Source organism: Canis lupus, chromosome 26, assembly GCF_048164855.1.
Source record: "Canis lupus baileyi chromosome 26, mCanLup2.hap1, whole genome shotgun sequence".
In the NCBI taxonomy this organism is placed as follows: domain Eukaryota; kingdom Metazoa; phylum Chordata; class Mammalia; order Carnivora; family Canidae; genus Canis; species Canis lupus.
In genome coordinates, this window is record NC_132863.1 from 20,962,716 (window position 1) to 20,982,133 (window position 19,418).

Below are 19,418 nucleotides of genomic sequence, written 5' to 3' on the forward strand. Positions count from 1 at the left end.
AGCTTGTGAAGAGGTGCAGAGCTGCCTGGGGGAGTGGTTGGGCTGGGCTGGGAGTCTGCTCTCGCAGGGAGCTCAGTCTGGCTTCGGCCCCAAGGCTCCCTACAGGCAGACTCAGAACCAGGCACTCCCTCTCAGGGCCCATCTCTTTAGGTGATAAGAGAATGCTGGCAGCTCGTTTTTTTCCCACTCCCTGCTCTGATCTGGGTCCTTCCCCAGGGGGCCTGAAGAATCAGTAGATCTTCCTCTGAGGTCTCCAAAGAAAAAAGATCTGTGGAAGGGCAGACAATTGCTTCTGAATTCTATTCATTCAACCACCCAACATTTGTTATGTCCATTGTGCCCAGGGCTCTGTTTTGACATTTTTGGGAAATTAAAAATGAATACATTTTATGGAGGGCAATGCCTGCCCAAACCTGGACAAGTGTACATACACAGATACATACAAAACAGTAGTTGATAACATTTTTTTAATAAAAGGAAACATTTTGGGGGGATCCCTAGGTGGCTCAGCGGTTTAGTGCCTGCCTTTGGCCTAGGGTGTGATCCTGGAGACCTGGGATCGAGTCCCACGTCAGGCTCCCTGCATGGAGCCTGCTTCTCCCTCTGCCTGTGTCTCTGCCTCTCTCTCTCTCTCTCTGTATGTCTATAATGAATAAATAAAATTTTTTAAAAAAGGAAACATTTTGGAAAAAATGTGTTCGGTAAAAGGAAGCTTATTAAATCTTGGCAGATCCACATATTCAGATATTAGAAAGGATAATGTAGATATTTATGTATTTGACATTGAAGGATATCCATGATATGTTCGGTAAAAAACAAAATTGTGTGTATGAATGAACATACTTAAATAAATGTATATGAATGTGATACACATATACATACTTGATCTCACAAAAAAAATCTAGTCTGTCTGGTATACAGAAGACTATGTACTAAGACATAAACAGTAGTCTCTAAGGTGTGATTGAAAGATAATCTCGAGGGTACCTGTGTGGCTCAGCAGTTGAGCATCTGGCTTTGGCTCAGGTTGTGATCCCTGGGTTCCTGGGATCGAGTCCCACATCGTGTGGGACTCCCTGCTCAGCAGGGAGTCTGCTTCTCCCTGTCCCCACACCCCCTCAAATAACTAAATAAAACTTTTTAAAAAAATGACGAGATAATCACAGATGTTAATGATTTATGGAAATATAAAAGTAGATTCAAAAACTAGGTATAGGATGATCCAATTTTGATGCATCTTTATAATGAATATAGGAATTTTTTTTATTGTTAATTATTTTTATTTATTTATTTTTTTTTATTTTTTATTTATTTATTTATTTTTTTTTATTGGTGTTCAATTTACTAACATACAGAATAACCCCCAAAGCCTAGGATGTCATTAAACAAAAGGGAAATGGTTTGTTTCTTGATTTTGCTTTGCTGTATTATCTGGTCTCTATAACGAATATGTATAAACTGGGAAACAAGAAAGAAAAAGGAGTTTTCATTTTCCTATGAAAGCATTAATAAAATAGAGTCCCTGCCTTTAAGATTTGATGATTTAACAGAGGAGGTGAGAGCAGTACACCTAGGGAAGTATATACCAGGCCTTGTAGGTTCACTTTCTGTAAGAGGTGAATAACTAAAGTTGGGCAAGGGCTCAAGAGAAGATTTATGGAAGAGAGGACATTTGGGCCCTAGCTTCAGAAGTAAATTTGAACAAACTAAAATAGGAAGAAAAGCATTCTCAGCCGAGAAAAGGCTGGGGAGCTGCACACTGGATCAACTCTTCCTTATGAGCCACCTGCCAGGCCCACCTGAGCATCATGCTTCATCATGGAGCTAGCTCATACCTTTTCAAACGAGGCAACTAGGAATGGGTGCCAATCGTCCACTTTCCATTCTGATTTGATCTTGCTACATATCAAATAGCTAAGTAAAAATGGGTTCAGCACCAACCAGGTAACTTCTTAATGAATTATTTCACAATTTGATAAATCATCAAATTTATCCGACACTCAAATTTCTTTAAGTCTCAGGGACAAGTAGGAATATCCTGTGCAGTAGATTAAGATCCTGGTTACATGCACCTATTAAAAAAAAAAGAAAAGTTATAAGCTTGTCCTGGCACAACACAGGCCTTCTTAGCAAGGATGTTAGTAACTTTGCACCGGCAGAGTAACTTGCAAATGATTCTAGAATGCTCTGTCCCAGAAGAGAGTTGAGATAACTGGAAGGGTGGGGGATAAGTTCTGAGAATGGATTTGTTCACCTCTTTGGAATGTGAAGGTCCAGAAAGTCCTAATACGTCTGCTCTTAGAGATGTAGGAATATCTGCCTAAATCTCAGTAGAAACAGTACAGTCTGTGATGTTTGAGTCACGACCCTCTCCCCTCTGGCTCCGTGTGATGAGAGCTCTGCTCCAGGTAGGTGACTGATTCTTCCCCCAGTGCCCATTCATCTGTGTCATGGAACATCTGGGACCTTGACCTTCGAGAGTCTGGACTTTAGAGGTATTCAACACATAGCATTTGCTTTTGTTTTGTCTTTAATAGCAGAGCCCATTTTTAAAGGCAAACTTTGGTTCTTCCAGGACTGTAAAGCCCAGATTCCCCAGTATGGCAGAAAGCCAGGAAACAGGACTAAGAACCAAGATATTTAGTGTTAGATGCTTACTGTTTTCTTGGGCAAGTCACTTTCCCTTTCTGGACTTCCACTCCTGATAGAGAGAGAGAGAGAGAGAGAGGGAGAAAGCCTATTTAGGAAGACAACATTATACTATTCCAAAGACGCAAAAGTCATGATCAGACTCTACTGTCCCCACAACCCTCCCCTCCTAAGCTGTTCCTCTCTCCTCCATTTCTGTCTCTCTGTCTCTGTTTCTTTGTCTCTGTCTCTCTATCTCTGTTTCTCTGTCTCTGTCTCTCTATATCGGTTTCTCTCATGTCTATTACAATGTTTATCTCCCAAAAAGCTCTCTGGGAGATGTTTTGGAGTGTGTTAGAGATGAGGATTGCCTATAGGTAGTTAGAGCCTTTGACACCTGAGGGCATCCGAAGTCTTAAGGCAAAAAGAATGTCCTGATGGGAGAGATGAGAATGGGGTAAGGGAAGCAATTTGTACATAAAAGGAAACTTGGAACAAGAAGAGTAGGCTGAAGTAGACTTAAAAGTTAAGTAGGTAGGTAAGTAAGTAGGTAAGTAGGTTTGCTTCCCCTCTCATTCCTCCCTCCCTTTCCTCGTCTCCTTCCCTTCCAGTCCCAAAAAAGAAAGGAGGAAATGACCCTCGGTGCTTGCCATGTGGCAGCTGCCATTTTTGGTCCTGTATCAACTCAGAGTTCCCATACTTCAGCCATTTATGTAGCACGTTCATGGGTTTTGCTATGTCTATACTCCAGCTATACCATTGTCTACTTAAAGTTTTTCTTTAAATCAACTGTCTTTTCTTTTCTTTCTTTGACTTACATACCTACTCTAGCTTTGCATCTATTGACAATATCTCTAAAAGGGTTGGGTATGTTAGCTATTTTTCTAAGGTATATTTAGATTGATATACAACTATTAGAATTTAAAGATGTTTGTCCCCATGTTACAGCCACACGTGCCACACTTTAAGATCTATCTAGATTAGCTCATTTGGTCTTCCCAGCTGCCCTAGGAAGTAGAGATGATTGCTTATCCTACACATGAGGAAACTCATCCCAGAAGAGTCAAATAACACACCCAATATCATGAAACTAGCAAAGACAAAGTAACACTTGAAACTACTTATGTCTCTAAGGCCCATGGTTCTTCTCTGAACACTGCCCAACGGTGAGAAGGGAGGAAGAAAAGAGCTATACAAAAACAAGATCAGTCCAAAGACATCCCAATGCATTTGATACAACCAGCTTGTTCAGTTTCTATAAACCAAGCCCCATCACCCGTTCTTGCCTCCCTGGCAGACTCCTGGTTTCCTCCTCCACAAGCAAGCCCCGTGTCTGGCACAAACCTGGTGCTTGCTTTATGTTTGTCAGGTGGTGGCTTTGGTCCAAGGGCAGATCCTGCAATGGCTGTCCTGGTGCCAAGGCTACTAGAGGCCACCCCGAACCCTGCCCTTTTTGCTTGCCAACACTCAGATCACTACTTTTGTTTCAGTTTCTTGCCCAGGCAAACAAGCCAAGGCTCTGCCCTCAAGTTGAGGCTTGAGAAGAGTTTGCTATTTTAGGTAGCACGTTTATGACAGTGGGTGTTCATTCTGGAACAGCGTGAAAGGATTCTTTCATCTTCTCTCTTAACCAACAGCATCTAGCTGCTTAGCACAGATACCTTGTTTGGCAAAGAAGGGCAAGATTTGCTGCCACTTCCCCCTTGGCCTCTTCACCTTAGTCCTTTCGGGGGTGCAGTCCTTCTGTGAACCTGAAAGAACGTGGCCAAGCTCATGTGAGGAAGACCTGGACTTGACATACCCCTCTGTTACATTCTCTGCCCTGCCAGTCGCTGGCTCTGGGGTTGGGGGCGTTGGGGGAAGAGATGGAAGAAGAGTGTCAGGAGTAATGGAGCAAAGGAACTGATATTTCTTATAAGCCTATTGTGTATCAAACACTATACTAGATACTTGATATCTGTTATCTCATTTGATACTTTTAATAGCCTACAAGCTTAACTAATAGGGTTAGCATGCTCATTTTGCAGATGAAGAAATCCAAGCCGGGAAGATTAAGTAACTTGCTTGTAGGCCACACAGCTATTAAAAAGCAGAGCCAGGGGGCACCTGGGTGGGTCAGTGGTTGAGCATCTGCCTTTGGCTCAGGTTGTGATCCCAGGGTTCTGGGATCGAGTCCTGCCTCAGGCTCCTCAGGGGGAGCCTGCTTCTCCTTCTGCCTGTGTCTCTGCCTCTTTCTGTGCCTGTCATGAATAAATAAATAACATCTTTAAAAAATAATAAAAAATAAAAAGCAGAGCCAAGATTGGAGCCCAGGTCTATCTGCCTCCAAAACCTCAGTCTTTTCACTATACCAGGCTACCTTGTCTCTAGATGAGCTATAGTTTACAGGGGACTAGGAAATCATTTAGTGCAGGATTTCTCAGGCTATGTGCGTCATAACACCAGTTCCTTAGATAGGAGGAGACCAGAGCATTTTGGAGAAAGTTGGTTTAAATAAAATTAAGTAAGTGTCTTTACTGTAGGACTTTTGGAGTTTTCAATATTCTGTGTACATAAATCTCCAAGAGGGAGCGGTAATGTGCAACAAAGTACCTAAGGAGACTGTTTATTTTCACACCAACTACCCAAGAAACCAGTATTTTACAGAACAGTTTGGAAAGTATTCATCAAATCAGACTCCCTTATTTGAGTATAAAAAAAGGAGGCAGGAGACTTGCCCAAGAAATATGACAAGCAGAAGCAGAGTAATTCCAAACACCCTGCAATCTCACTCTTGTCTTGCCTTCCCGTCTCAGTAGAGAGGCTCTCCCCATTTCCTCAGTCATTAGGAATGGAGTAAATACCCACCCCGTGCCAGGCACTGGGGTAAACAAGACACAGGGGAAAGGCAGCCACACAGCAGTGCAGAAATGATGTAGTGAATGGCACTGCCCTTAAGCCAGGCTTGGGGGGCGGGGGTGGCAGAGGAGAGCTTCTTGGGAGACTGAGCAGGTCCAAGAACTCTGTTCCTGCTGGGTGCCAGCATACCTCACAAGAACCTGGAGCATATGCCTCCAACCCCTGACATACATTATGGATAGCAGGGCCATTTTAAGACTTCACCTCCTGTCACTTCCTCAAAATACTTCCTTCCCCTAGGGTGCTTGACCACAGAACAATCATAGAAAATCAGAGCTAGAAGAGATCTTGGTGTCTAGTTAATCCCCACCATACTACAAACAGGGGAAGTGAAGCTTGGAAGCCAACCAAGGTCTCGCAGTCATTGAGATCCAACATGGTGCTCCTACTCTCTTTGTTAGCCCATGGTTTCCTTGCAGTGTGATACTTAAGCTATTTAAGGTGAGACATCAAAACATAGTGTTTGTGAGCCTGCATTCCATCTGTGCAACAATGGGTGAAGGAAGGGAAGCACTTACATCCAGTGCCCACCTGCAAGGGAGCCTTCATGGTAGATCCTAGAAAAAACAAGACTGGCTGCTCCAGGTTCTAGGAGGTGGGTTTGGGGCCAACCTCTGCCTCTATATCACTATGTGCCTTTGGGTCAGTGTCACTTCCCAACTCTGGACCCGTTTCCTCATCTATGAGAAGAAGGAAGTTGGGTTTGTGATGTTTCTTTTAGCTAGTTCTGTGAATGTTTCATGGGAGGTAGCTTCATGTCAAAGGCCAAAGCCTGGGTGACATCTGACCTGTTCTATGGTCTCATCTTTTCAATCTCTGGCATTTACTGGGCACATTTTCTCTCTTGAGGTTATAGAACCTGTGTTTGAGAGACTCAAGGCCTGAGGTAGGAAGGCTGTGCTGCTGGCAGAGTATAAATGACAAGTAACTTGCTGTGGCAAGAGTAGTCTGGTAAGGTGGCTGCTTAGGCTGCAGGGAGGGAGGGTCCGCCTGTCCCTGAGGGATATTCTGGAGAATGCGGTCCCACCCCTCTGCTGGGCCCACATCCACAGGCTTGAGCCAAGGCCAAGCCCTGATACAGTGCTGAGCTATTGACATGGTGCTGCCGATTGCCTTGGCAACCCAAAACAGTCCCAGGAGATGGACGCCACTAGTTCTAAACCTTCCAGTTCTGAGATCAGAGACCATCCTTCCATCTACACTGTTCCCCTGCTTAGTATGCATTTTTCTGAGCTCAGAGGTAGATGTCAAGTAATTATTCTAGAGGAAATGTCCTCTGTAGTTCAGGTTAACTCTGGTATTCAGCGATTAATGCTCAATTTGGCCAGGATGATGGCCAAGATGATAATGGGTCTAGAAACCCAATTCTTATTGGAATGTTTTAAGGAATTACCTTCTAACTGGAGATATTTAGCTTAGAGACATTTAGCTTCACGAGACAGAAGCATCATGATTATGGTCTTCAGAACAGATGGGCTGTCACATTAAAGAGGGATTGGCTTTGTTTGGAATGGGCTCCAACATAGAAGTACCTGGTTGGCAGGTTGAGGCTCGACATACGGACAACACTATCCAGAACTCAGGTAAAGAGAAATAGTATGTCAAGGGATGCCGGATTTGTCCATCACTGAAGGACAAATGGAGTCTTGATGATCGTGAAAGAAATGTTTTTGAGACAATTGACAGATCAGCCAGGGTCAAGGGTATTTTATTAGGTGGTCAACTTAGGTCCTTTTCAATTTGAAGGTGTGATTTCTGGGAAAATCCTCATAAGAAGATGGTTGCCCAGTAGTGCCTGAATCCTTCCTGAAAGAAAACAATTTGTACATTTCTCCAAATATCTCTGGATTTGTAGAAACCTCATCCTTTCCCTTACCAATAACTGTCATTCCTCTTTTGGACTTAGTAACAAATGCCTAGAGTTCTAAACTTCTAAGATTTCTCTCTTCTATCTTGAAGTTCTTGGAGAATAAATAAGCATTCTCTTCTCTGTTGAGACATCTATCCCATAAACTGGGATTTCAGTACCCCGTACTGCCTGAGTGTGTGTGTGTGTGTGTGTGTGTGTGTGTGTGTGTGTATTTTTCCATTTTCTTTGCTAAGCTGGCATTATTTTACACTTGTGATTGTTGGATTGTAAATCAACATTTCTGCTTTGGTTTCTTGATGAGATGATTAGAAATTTGGCTATAGCTCACTGTTATCTTCACTCTGCCTTGGGCTGTTGGGAGGTGGAACGTCAATCTGATCTTTTTATTGCTGTTCCAGAGAGAGTGAATAGTGATTTAATTTATATAAATATAAGTGATTAAGAATGATTGAAGAAGCCTGAGATACTCCCAAATCCTTATTTCATGAAAGGTATGACTATTTCCTCTAGTGATATTCCATCATACATGTTTGGAAACCAGATCTCAAGGGAGAACCCATATAAGAACATGATCAGACTCGAACTCAGAAGATGCGAGTTTTAGTCATGGTTCCTTCACTGGGACAAACCACCCAGTGTCTTTGGATCTCAGTTTTCTCACCTGTAAAACAGAAATCCATCTATTCATTCACTCAACAAAGCACTGCATGCAAGAGGTAATAACTGCTCTCTACCTGTGGAACTGCTACACATATGAATTGATGGAGATCTGTCTAGAGAAATTTCATAAATTAAAAAGTGCACTGAGAAGAGAAGGGGTTGTATTTTATATATAAGATGTAATCTAGAATATATTTTCCTTCCCAATAAAGCCTGTTTTGCTTGTTCTAGGAAAGTGTTTCTTAACAGTTTTCCTATTTCTTTTTGGCTGATACCACTGGAAATATAGTAGATGAGAAGATTATTTTCCTCTCTTACCATCCTGTCCAAAGTGAAAGGTCTATGCATTTATGAAAGAATGGAGGTCATCCTCCTTCTAGGCTTGAGTTCTCTCTAGTTAGCTGGAAGTCTGCTCAACTGCTAGATCTCTCTGGACATGTACTTCTATGAAGCTCTGCACATGCCCTAAGTTGCATAAGGCAGCAGGGCCACTTTTCAGTTCTGGGGAAGCTTAGGAAGGCAGCAAGACACAGCGATGAAAAACAGAAACAAAGCAAATAACACCCTACTCTTACAGACATCTTTGACATTCGTTAAATGCCTCTGTCTCCTTATCTGTACAATAAGGATTATAACACAGCATACCTAGCAGGCAGAGCTGTTGTGATTCTCCAGTGGTGCAGTTCTATGAAAGCACTTTGCTTTCACTTTAAAGGCCATGTACCAATATCAGGGATGACTTTTCGGTGCTTACCATCTGAATGTGCCTTAACTATGCCGGCTCAGGCTGCAACCACAAGTGATGGTATCTGATTTTATGATCATTATCTATTTAATGAGTTTCCAACACTTGTATTTTCTAAGAGTCATTCTCTGTCTTTCTAAAAACCTATGTAGAATCATTCTCCCAACACAAAAGTTGAAAACTGACTTTACCTGAGAGTCCAGCTGTATGGCTAATGCCAACCTGTTTCAGGAAGTAGAACTCCACTTCCTTTCCCTATTTAAGCTGCAGTCTCTCTGAAGTCATGGCCACCTATGAGTTAATGAAGGTGACTTTTTATTTCCAAGCCTTCAAGTCAATTCCAACATACTCCTTGCAACACCTCCTATCTTCCCACAGATAAACCTGTTGATAGACCGGAATGATTACTTAGCATTTATAAAGCACTTGGTGTCACAGAGGAATTTATGACTTGTCTTATTAGTTCTTCCTTAGAAACTCCCCAAAAGGATGGTTAACAAATGGTGAACAAATTGAGATCAGCATGTCAAACTGTTACCATAGATAAGACTTGTGTGGTTAATTCTTCCAGTAAGATCGTACAGGGTTGATCAACTTTTGATATTAATAATAAAGGGATTGTGAGAGCTCCAGCAACACTGTCAAGGAAAGTGGTTGGTTCTGATGGCCTTTCAGAACTCCAACCATTAAGCTAATGATTTCCAGATGCATATTCCCCCCAGCTGGCACAAACATTTCTCCGTCTCCTATATGGGTATCTTAATCTTCTCAGAAGTAGGACAGGGAGTCTGAGGCCCTGAGAAGTGACTGAGTGAGTTGGCTGCAGAGCCAAGACCACAGCACTTAGCACAAAGTAGCTGTGCAATAAACACTTGATGAATGAGTGACTGAAGGAACCCAAATGTAGTAATTGTTTTTCTCCCTCCACTATGCTCTACAAGGAACTAATTAGAGTCTTGTCATATTTTCTACTTTTCAGAAGTGAAGTTAGTTTCCTCAAGTCTACTTAAGTTCTTGTTCAGCACTGTCCAATGCCACAGTCACAGGCCACATGTGCCTATGGAGCACTTAAAGTGTGGTGGGTCTACACTGGCATGGGCTATAAATAAGTCTCAAATTCTAAAGGATTCATGTGAAAAAAATATTGTAAAAATCTCTCACTAGTAATTTTTCATATTGATTACATGTTGAAATGATAATAGTTGGGATATGCTGGGTTAAATAAAATATGAAAATTACACTTTAAAAAACTAAAATGACACTTTAAAATTTTTTTAGTGTGGCTACTAAAACTTTTAAAATTCTACTCATGGCTTGCATTTGTGGCTTGCATTATAGTTCTATTGGACAACACTGTAGTCTAGAGAAGTTTTTAGAAAAGTAATTATATGTAAATTTTTAATCTTTCGATAAAAGTGATTTCTTCAGACTAGCCAAGAACTTAGGAAACAAATAGAAGGCTAATTAACTTTCTTTAACAACAAAAAGAAGACACTCCTCCTGCTTTTTCTTTTTTCTACCTAAGTCCTTTCCCTGAAGTTTCCATTGCATTCTACTTAACTACACGCCTGAAAACCTGGGAGTGCCATGAAAGCCCGGAGCTGGCTGGGTAGCTGGCCAGCCAGCCCAGGAAGCCAGGCACTAATCGAAAGAGCAGCTACCCCCATCCCAACTGCCAGAGGCACAGAAAGTCATCCAGAAGACGAGGGACACGTTTTTGGAGTAAACGCTTGGTAAACAAGTTTTGATCAAAACGATTACCATAATGATTGACATTTCTACAGCCCTTTGCCATTTATAAAGTACTTACACAAATACCATCCCATTTGATTCTCCTAACAGATCCTTAACATGGACATAATCAAGATCTCATTTAACAGATAAAAGTGCAAACCTCGAAGAGGTTAAGAGGCTGGTTCACAGTCACACCGCTAGAAAGTGGTAGATGTGGTTTTAAACCCTAGTCTCCTAATATAGGGGTTAGATCTTATCTGAGGGCACTCCTGAATCCAGCGTGTAAGCTCGGGCAGCCAGACCCAGGGCTCAGTGGCCCCAAGGTCTCCTGCAGCGCCTCTCTAGCACAGACCAATAGTGCAAAAGGAAAGGAAGATGTGAGAAGCAGTAGAGAAGAAAGAAATCCTGTTAAGGAGATTACAGGTATAATATACTGAAGAGAAACTGCCCTAGTGACACATCATAATCCCCACTGTAATTAACTTTTATGCCAGTACATAGAAGGAGTGTCATGGCCAAATCCTTATTGGCAGAATTCCTACTTACTGTTGGGCAAAAGTAAGCATTATTACTTCCATTGGAGAGATGAGGAAACTGAGGCTCAAAGCCCCAGTGTCCATTCCACTGTCCTAAGTTGGTTTGTGCATAAATATATAAATCACATGGGAGAGCCTGGCTGGGTTAGTCAGTAGAGTGTGAGACTCTCGAGCTCAGGATCACAAGTGGAAGCCCCATGTTGGGTGTAGAAGCTACTTTAAAAAATAAAAAAAAAATTAAGAAATATATAAATCATATGTATTTTTATTCTTGCCCCTTATTTTTTGTTTTTATTCATTAACTATTCAATAATTATCTTGATTTATATCCTAGTTTCTTTGGGTTTACTTTGTTTTCTTTTCCTGGCTTTTAAAAACACTTTAGGTTCTTAAAAATAAAATCTTTGTTTTCTAGTAAATACACTTAAGATTATGAATGTTCCCTCAAGTACCTCTCTCACTGCATCCCTGGGTTTTGCTTACTTCCATTATGTATGATAGTATCAAAACCCATTTCATTAATAATTTCATTACTATTCAGATCTAAATATTTTATAATTTTCCTTGGGTTTCCTCTTTAACCCATGGATTATTGGAAGTGTCTATCTTTTTATAGCTCTTTGGAATAGATATAAAGATTACATTTATTTTTTGAATAGATAATATATGCAGATGGCACAAAATTTAGGGGATACAAGAAGTGTACAGTGAAAAGTCTTCAAAAGCTACAACTGAAAAAAAAAAATAAAGAAAAAAAGGGATCCCCGGGTGGCTCAGTGGTTGAGCGCCTGCCTTCGGCCCAGGGCGTGATCCTGGAATCCCGGAATCGAGTTCCACATCGGGCTCCCTGCATGGAGCCTGCTTCTCTCTCTGTGTGTGTCTCTGCCTCTCTCTCTCTGTCTCTCATGAATAAATAAAAAAAACTACATCTGAATGATTCCATTATGAGACATAACAGAAAAAGCAACTATAGGGACAGACAACAGATCAGGAGTTGTTAGGGGCTGAGCTGTCCTGGGACAGGAGAAAATCTGGAGGGTGACAGGGCTGTGTTATAACCACATTGTGGTGGCAGTTACATGGCTGTATGCATTTGTCCAAATTCGAAGAAATGTCTCCTGCCAAGAGTAAATTCACTGGATGTAAATTATACTTTACATTTTTTTAAAAAAGTAAACACTCTCTCCAGAACTTAATGGTAGTTTTCATCTAAAATTTGCAGCCATGGTTTTTCTCTTCCATACCATAGCAACCTCTATTTTAGTTACAAAGAAACTTCTAAAACTATCTAATTTTTCTAAAAGCTGCCTCACAGAATGATATTCTGAACTAGGACATATCCTTCATGGATCTTCCTTTATGGATCTCTGTATTCTACTGGGATTCACTGGGAGTAAGTCATCTTGAACACACATACCCATATACCTGGGAGCTACCACAGCTGTTAGAAACTACTAGCACTGCCCAAAAAGCATAGGGATGCTGGCAAAATTCAGTATCCACCTGTTTGGGTCACTGCTTGAGACCCAGCTGAAAAGTCAAGTTGACATTGTACTTAATGCCTTGATGTCACTGGCTCGGCTATAATAGGTGAGTTAGCATTAGGGGGCCATAGGAGAAGCTTGCTAAGATGGCATGTTATAATTATCCATAGTCAAAGTAAAACAATCTAGTTGTCATTAATATTGCTAACTTTGTGATAGCCAGACATCTAGGATTAAGCAGGGAGTAGGTAAGGTATATCACCAGGAATAATAATCATCATCCCTCCCTGAAGTCTGTATGTAGCAGCAGGCAGATGGGGTAAAAGAAAGCCTACTTTCAAAGGACTATTTATTAATGTATTCTTTACCTGAAGCCACAAAGTATTTAAAGATGCTGAGTCCTTGCTTTGCCATTAAGTGCAAGAGTGTCAACAGAGAAGTCAACCTTTCTAAGCCTCAGCTTCCTCCTCTATAAAATAGAGAACATTCCATCCATTTCACCAGTTACTGGAGAGAATGAGGGCGATAGTGGGCAGAAAGGCCAGCTATAGAGATGGCTTCAGTAACCACTGCATTTGTCAAATGAGGGCCTTCAATCCAACTTCTGTGATGACGAGGTTAGCCTTCCATCCTCATCCCAAGGAATGGGGAATGCCCAAGAGAAAGTATCAGTCTGTGAACTTCCAAACCAGAGTCATATCTACACCAAATGAAATAATAAATGAGTAAGGGCTCTAGATTCTATAAAACACTGTAAATGGTATCACTATCTCCCTTAGGCATCCACACATCCCTTCCTATCTGGATAACTCAACCCGTCCTTCCAAACTCAGCTCAAGGGCCACCTCCTCCAGGAAGTTTTCCCAGCCACTCATCGTGAGCATTAATGGTCCTCCTCTGGGCTCCCGGAGTCTTTTGCACTGCAGCAGGATTGCGTCCATGTTTGTTTGTCTGTCACCTCCTCTGATCTGGAGGCTAGAGATCAAAGTGTACCTTCTTCTCGTTTGCATCTCGTGGGAAGCGTGGAGTCTGGCACGGGGTGGGCGTGCATAGGTGTTTGTCAGCATATTCTCACTGATGAAATGTAAGGCATTATTATGGCTTATCTCACAAAGTTCTGCTTTCACAAAGTCTCCCCCATGGCTTGATGAGGCACAACCTCGCTTTATTCAGAACAACCTAGAGTGTTTTGTGTCTACTTCCTCATGGGACTTGCAGTGAGTCACCTCACTCTCTGGGCCAGACAAAAGCCACAGCACCCACAGTGATGCTCTGAAGGAGCTGAGGGAGATGAGCTACCTGGCCAAAGGCACAAACTCCCGCTTCATTTTCCCCTCCCTATCCTTTTCGGGGGGCATCAGGGACACATTTCTGAGCTTGAGTCAGGAGGAACTCTCAGCCATGCATTTACTTCCCTCCCTGCTCTGGAATGCCTGACCCCTCTGATTGCTCTGCTGTGGAGCCCATCGCTCATTCCCACTGGCTTGCTGTGGGTGACACATACCTTGGTGACTTCCCAGAATCCTTGAGACAGTGGTTCCCAGTCTTTGCTACCCATGGGGATCACTAGAGAGCATTCGGAGGTTCTTCACTGCAGCCCCACGTTATAGAGTCTGATGGGATCCATGTGTCATAGCTGGGATCCCTCAGAGAATAACGTATCATGTAGAAACTCAGTGGTCTTCCGAATGCCACTAGCTTATGACCCTACATGTTTCTCACATTCCCTGTACCCCAGAGATGCAGAACCTCCAAAGTCGATGGGCCCAGCCCCTCAATCTCAGATCTGGAAGCTGAGGCCCAGAGAAGGTATGTGAGATGGCCGGGCCAGGACCTGAAACCACCTCTCCTAACCCAGGCTGGTGATTCTTCCGGGCCGCCTTCTGGGAGTGTCTAGCTCTCTGCACCAAGGGATTGGCGGGGAGGTCCTTAACACTTCTTTCAAATGAACTGCTAAGGCTCATAATAAATCTACACTAACCCCAGAAGAAGCCTACTTCATTTGTATACTTTGGCCAAAGCTGTTCGTGGCTGTTGTCCAGACAATAATGAACAGGAAAAATTTGAAGTCAAGGGAGTCAGGAAGGTATCAAATGGGGATGGGTTGGGCCCAGCCTACCATGTAGGAGCGGAGTGACCTTGGTCAAGTTACTTCTGTGAGCCTCGGTTCCCTTACGTGGGCAGCTGGCCAGACAGTGTTGGCAGTGATGCCTCAGACAAAACCTGAGTGTCACGCTAGATTCCTCCAGTTCCCCACCCCACACACCCATCAGGCATCAAGTCCTGACCATCCCTAAAATGATTCCTTTAATTCATGCATTTTTCTTGATCCTCCGACACTAGCCAGTTCAGGCTACTGTTCTCGCTGCTGTGCATCTCGCCATGGCCCCTAGCTGACCTCCCTGCATCTCGTCACATCACTTCCAGTCTGCCCTCCATGCCAAAGTCAAAGCCTTCTCTTGAGGACAGGTACATCCGATGCTGGCATCCCATCCCCTGAAACCTTTCCTCCCATCTCAGGATGAATCTGAACTTCTTACCAGGCCTTCCAGGCTCTGGAGTCTGCCTACTCCAATGGCCTGGTTTCTCATCTTCCTGCCCTACCCATCTCCATTCTCATACCCTTGCCCTGGTCACCTGGGCCCTTTCGGTTCCTCCAGAAAGCACTCCCTGACTTCCCCAAGTCTGATTAGGCACCGTCTCTGCACTCCTACTCACTCTGAACTTCTTCCGTCATAGCCACAGACTCAGTTGCTACTGCCCCCTTACCTGTCCCTCCTCCACACCAGATGCGGGGCCCACCCCCACCTGGTCTTCATTGTATGCCCAGTGTCAAGGACTGTGCTGGGCACTCTGGGAGAGTCTTCAGTTTCTATTTTTGGAGGCATGAATAGGTGTGTAAAATTATGTGACATCGATTTAACAGGATTGTCACACAGAGTGAACAAGGTAACACAGGCAGGAAACCTGCACAGTGTCTGATGTCACACAGTGTCACTGCACCACAGAGCAGTGATCGATAATCAGTTTTCCCCATCCCTGAAACCCTTCCAGTTTTTTATATCTCAGGTTCTGGGCTCTCATTTAAGTTTGCCTCTAACCAGTTACTTGGCTCTTCTGGTTCTTTGTTTTCTTTCCATTAATATGACAGTATCACTCTAATGAGCTGAAAGAAAGAAAGAAAGAAAGAAAGAAAGAAAGAAAGGAAAGAAAGAAAGAAAGAAAGAAAGAAAGAAAGAAAGAAAGAAAGAAAGAAAAGGAAAGAAAAGAAAAGAAAAGAAAGAAAAAAAAAGAAAGAGAAAGAAAATTCTAGAAGACTGTGAGTCCTCTTTCCTTCTGCCTTCTGGCTCACCCTCTCTCCCGGAATCAGAAGTGGGGAAGGACATAGTCCATGCTCCTCCTCAGCCCTTCTATGTCTACTGCAGGGACCATTTATCAGGCTGTTAGAAAAGATTATATTCTCTCAAGTTCAAAGAAATTCCTTCTGAGGCCAGGCCTGCTCCCTTAATGGGCATACAAGAAACACCTCCTGGCTCTTGACACTTGGCAGCCCTGGGGACTCAAAGTACCTTTTTGTTCCAAGGCTGAACCCTGTCTAAGCAATGACAGGTGAAGTTTCCCCCACACCCTGTGCCACTATGTGGTCATTCTGAGTGTTAGGGTGGGGAGTAGAGAGTGGGCAGGGCAGGCTAGACTGCAAGGGAACCTGAAGAAAGATGCCTGCACACACCCTTGCATCTACTGTCTCGCTTCTGTGGCTGCCAACAAAGGACCTGGAGCCCTCCGGCAAGAAGCCGGAAGGAAGGAGGCAGGAGAAGAGCCTCCCCTCCCCACAGTGTACTTACTCTCCTGGTCAACCTTTGCTTATCTGCCCTCGAGTAACCTAAGAGTTCCCAGGGTTTCTTCTACACTCCTGCTCTCACAGCAACTCTTGAGTCTATGCTAGACTGACAAGCTGGAGCAGGAGTAGGAGCAGGAGAGGAGTCGACCACCAGCTCTGGCCATGATTGGGACATGCAGTGCAGCTCTCACACCCCTGGGCACCCTACTAAAGAAAGTCCATTCTGTGGTCTCCTCCTTTGTCTATTACAACTCGGGGGCCCATGATCCCACTCTCAAAAGTGCAGGAGCCACTACTCCAAAATAGAGACATTTATCAATTCCCTGTGAATACGCTTGCCAACCGGTTTATGGAACACACAGTCCCTGGAGTGCTTTCTCCTTAAAAGCAATGCAATTTCATTCAGACTTTGACTGAGCAACTGATTTATGCAAGTCCACCATCCCCAGTAGAAAGAGACAAGTGAAGCCAGCCTTCTTAGAACCCTGCCACCCAGCATAGGAAACAAGAGAGATATACAAACAGCTCAAGAGAGAACTGGGTAAATATGACAACCCAGCCAATGGACCAAAAGATTGACTCTGACTGGAAAGATCAGAGATTTTCCACAAAAGAAACCACATTTGAGCTAGACCCTGAAGGAAGAGTTGAATTCTCATGACCGGGGCTTTCTCATTGGCTCTCTTGAGTAAGGCTCGGTTAGTTTGACTTGGAAAAAAAAAATCTCTGGGTTTTAGTAATGTGTGTTCTTAGTCTCTACTGCCATGTCAGATACTTTAGTAAAGGGACTGCTGTGCTGTGTGTCCTGAGACAGTCACCTTATCTCCATGGGCCTCAGGTTGGTCCTCTTGGTTTGTAAGATAGGATTCAGTTGTGTGCCCTGCTCCTGTTTCCATCCTTTTTGACCTCTTTAGATGCAGAGACCCACCCCAAAGCTAGAGACACAGCCTGTGCCCCACAAAAGTATTCCAAAGAGAATTATAATTGGCATGTAGGGTTCTTTCTAGGATTAACATTGTGCCATCTCCTAAGACTCCTTAAAAATATTAAAATTAAAACTAAAGAAAATAATAAAGAAGCTGTGGATTTATACCTGGAAAAAACATTTGTTACAAAAATGGCGATTGCATTACCATGTTGAAGGAAATTACTATTTTCTTAAAGGTGGGGGGCAAGGGGGAGGAGGGGCAGAGGGAGGGGAGAGAGAGAATCTTAAGCAAGCTCCAACCCCAGCATAGAGACTGACTCAGGGCTCAATCTCACAACCTTGAGATCACAACCTGAGCCGAAATTAAGAGTCAGATGCTTAACCGACTAAGCCTCCCAGGCACCCCAGAAAATTACCATTTTAAAAGCAGATCAAAGAGGTAGACAACCCAACAGAGAAATGGGGGAAAGACTTGAACAAACCTTTCATAAAAGAGGATATCCAAATGGCAAATAACATTTAACAAGATGTTCTATTTCATTGGTCATCAGGAAATGCAAATTAAAGCCACAATGTAATCCCACTCCCACCATCCAGAGCAGCTACAATGAAAAGGATTATAGCAGATGTTAACAAGGATGTGTGGCTACTAAAACTCTCACATGTTGCTTGTGGGTGTGTAAAACAGAGCAACTACTTTGGAATAATGTTTGGCAGCCTCTAGTAAAATGAACATATGCATACCCAAAGACTTAGCAATTCCACTCCTAATTGTGTACCCAGCAGAATTACATACCTATATTCAGCAGAAGATGTATGAGAATGTTCATAGCTAAGAGTGAGAACAACCCAGATTTCCACCAACATCAGAATGGGTAAATAAGTTATTCTTTATCTACACAATAGAATTCTACATAGCAAACTATGCACAAATCATGGATGAATTTCACATGCATCATGATGAGTGAAAGATGCCAGACACAAGAGAGAACGTACAACATAATTCCATTTATGTGAAGTTGAAGGACAAAACAGATTATGGTGCTAGAACTCACAAGAGGGGCCCCTGGGTGACTCAACTGGTTAAGCAACCAACTCTTGATGTCAGCTCAGGCTGTGATCTCAAGGTCATAAGATTGAACCCCAAGCCAGGCTCCACACTCAGTGGGGAGTCCACTTGAGATTCTCTCCCTCCTCTCTGCTCCACCCCTTGCTTATGCTCTCTCTCTTTCTAAAATAAATAAATGAATAAATAACTAAATCTTTAAAAATTAAATTAAAAAAAGAGGTTACAAAAATGATTGCCCTTGGGGAAATGGATTGATGACTAGAAGGGGGTACAAGTGGGGCTTTGGAATCCTGAAAAATTTTATTTTATTTTATTTTTTAATTGAAAATAGTTAACATACAATGTTACATGAGTTTCGGGCATACAACATAGTGATTTGACAAGTCTTTATGTCATCCTATGCTCACTGCAAGTGTAGCTACCACTGGTCACCACACAAGGCTACTACTATAGTACCATTGACTATACTCCATATGCTATAGCTTTTATCCCCATGATTTATCATTTCCTAACAGGAATCCTGTATCTCCCACTCCCTTTCACTCATTTTGCCCATCCCTCCACACCCCTCATCTGGCAATTTTTTTTTCTTCATCTAGATGGTGGTTATGGAGATGTATTCACTTTGTGAAAATTTATTGAACTATACACTAATGGTTATGCACTTTTCTGGATGTATGTTAAACCTCAATAAAATTTATATTTAAAAGAAAGCAGGTCAGAACCTGCTTTGGTTCCACATCTACATTTCAGACAACAGAAAATAATTTATGATAGGATAGAGAAGGCGATCTTCTCTCTCCATAAGTCATATTATTTATTGAGCTATAATTCATAATGCAATACAATTCACCAAATCTGTGTACAATTTGATGAATTTTGAAAAATGTACAGTAGTGTACCCACCATCACAATGGCGATCTAGAAGATTTCCATTTCCCCAAAGGGTTCCCTTGTTTTCTACAGCTGATCCTTTCTCCTTACCCCTGGCTACCACTGAGTGGCCTTTTTAAAAAAGAAATTAT

The 19,418-nt window shown here is 42.7% G+C and overlaps 1 long non-coding RNA gene across 1 annotated transcript in view; it reads left to right on the forward strand.

Moving 5' to 3' along the window:
- Positions 1-2,260: 2,260 nt before the first annotated feature.
- Positions 2,261-19,418, forward strand: part of LOC140617861 (uncharacterized) — a 34,882-nt gene continuing 17,724 nt past the window's right edge. The window contains exon 1 of the long non-coding RNA XR_012018014.1: positions 2,261-2,408. This is a non-coding gene — a long non-coding RNA (uncharacterized lncRNA). The remainder of the gene's footprint in view (positions 2,409-19,418) is intronic.